Below are 2,392 nucleotides of genomic sequence, written 5' to 3'. Positions count from 1 at the left end.
TTCTATTTCCCTTGCCTCGTGACCGGCCTATGCAAGAAGGCGAAGGTTCCAACCAAGATGACGGACATTGACACACAGATTCGGAAGCCGATTAGTAATCTTGCGGCCTGACAATTCAAGGCACCATCTATGGTGGAGAGCAACCCGTCGATGGCCAACAATTAGCTCCACCCGAGGGTCCAAGCACAAGTTCGGACCACCGTTTTCAAAGGAGAATGGAGCAAGAGTTGGTCATTACTAGAAATCGGCTAGCCACGGTGAAGCACAAAGTTAGCACTATCGAATCCCTTCAACGGTGGTCGGGGAAGATGCTCCAAGCTATTGTGCGCCATTTGGCGTGCGGTACTCCCAAGTGCGCCGAACCGGAAGCGTTGACCGCACCGATTCTAGATTCGGTACCCGAGCTATTGGAGGATGAGGAGGATGGTGATGCTCATGCGCACGGTGGAGTTTGTGAGCAACCTGATGATGGGCCAGACGTTTAAACAGGTGTTTTCTATCCTTAAACTCCGGGCGAATCACATTGAGGGCAATGTGAATTTTAAGTTTGGGGGTGGTTATTTATTTTTTTTCTTTTATGTGTGTTTTAATTGTGTTTTACTTGATTGTTAGTTTTGCATGTTTTAGTTTTTGTTTTAGTTGTCGTTTTATCATTTGCTTTATTAAAGAAAAAAAAATAGTTTTGCTTGGATCGACGCATCGATGAATTATGATGATGGGGGATTGTCAATGTTTGATGATGAGATTACTTGTTTTATGTTGATAAGGATTAGATATTCGTTTAGATTTCGATTCAACGGAACGTAGAAGTGAATTATTGCTAGGAATCACACCTTGTGCATTGCTTTGGTTGAATGTTTTGTATTTTCAATTTGGAATTTATTTGTGCTAAATCATGCTTTGTTCGGTTTTAAATCTCACCTTAGGACATTTATGATACGAAGTATTGGGTAGTAAGTGATTTGGGATATGATTTGGGCCTTCTTTGAACCGTTTGAGCCTTTCAAGCCTACCTTTTTATCGAACTTATCCTTAGAACCTTGATTTGAGCCTCGGAGAAAAGGTGTTCTTTCTTTTAGCCAATATGTAGAAGGTAGAAAAGTGGAGATTTTTTAATTACCCCTTGAAGTTCGGTCGAAAATTCTCATAAGGTCTTTCTTCTTCTTAAAAAAAAAAAAGGGAAAATATATATATGCTTCAATCCATGGTTTATGATCTATGAGTAATAATAATATACGAAGTAAAAACCGAGGACAAGATTAATAAAAATGGAATTTTGTGTGATTGAATTGTTGATGGTTCGAATATTTTGGAAAAAAAATGGAATAAACGGAAATTTGGTGCTACTTGAAAGAAAACTTCAAGTCTCTTGAGAAAGAGGGCTTGAACTTTAATTAATAAAACTTGGAGATAGTAATTATAAATAACCGAATGCTTTGAGTTGTTTTGCAATATGTGATCTATGCTCTTTGCTTGAATCGTTATGTGTCTTACTTGCTTTTGTGATTTTGTGACTAAACTATGTGCCTTTGTGAAATATGTGGAAATATGTGTGATTATGTGAAAGCTAACTTTGAATATGTGAAATGAAGAATATATACTAACTTCACTTGCACGTTTTTAAAGTTGGGAAATCTCGTAAAACATAGATCGAATAAGCACGGGGTATGAGGGACCGGTACCCCAAAAATGAGATGAAGAGTGTGTGGTTTGATTCCACTTATGAAACGGGTTCCAAATAAATGAAGGCTTATTGTCTATGGTTTTACTTGATTTTCCAAAGGATATCCGAATAAAAATATTTTTCTCACACGCCTAATCAAATTGCTTGAAATGAATGAAAGTATGTACTAACCTCACTTGCACGTTTTTTTTTGGAAAGTCTTGTAAAACATAGATCGAATAAGCACGGGGTATGAGGGACCGGTACCCCAAAAATGAGATGAAGAGTGTGTGGTTTGATTCCACTTATGAAACGGGTTCCAAATAAATGAAGGCTTATTGTTTATGGTTTTACTTGATTTTCCAAAGGATATCCGAACAAAAATGTTTTTCCCACACATTGTATGAGCACTTGAATGAATGTGTGTGTAAAATAATGACGACTCCCTTGTAAGGGATTTACTCTTATTCCTTATGAAATGATGAAAGGAAGGTCTAAGAGGTAAAATGAGAAGGTCTAAGAGGTTATCTGAGAAGGTAAAGGTAAATTGGTAAAGTTCCTCAATGAAATGACGATTGAGGTCAAATCGAAATGTTTTTATTGTGTATATGTGTGATTCGAGATGGGATATATACATATATACATATCATAATTATATGCTTGTTTGCCTATGTATATTCGATATTTTTTTGGAATTCTGATTGAGTCCAAAAGACTCATATAGGTGTT

The sequence above is a fragment of the Erythranthe guttata genome, chromosome 9 (assembly GCF_056151865.1).
Source record: "Erythranthe guttata isolate IM_541 chromosome 9, IM_541, whole genome shotgun sequence".
NCBI classification, from domain to species: Eukaryota; Viridiplantae; Streptophyta; class Magnoliopsida; order Lamiales; family Phrymaceae; genus Erythranthe; species Erythranthe guttata.
This window is presented reverse-complemented; position numbering follows the sequence as displayed.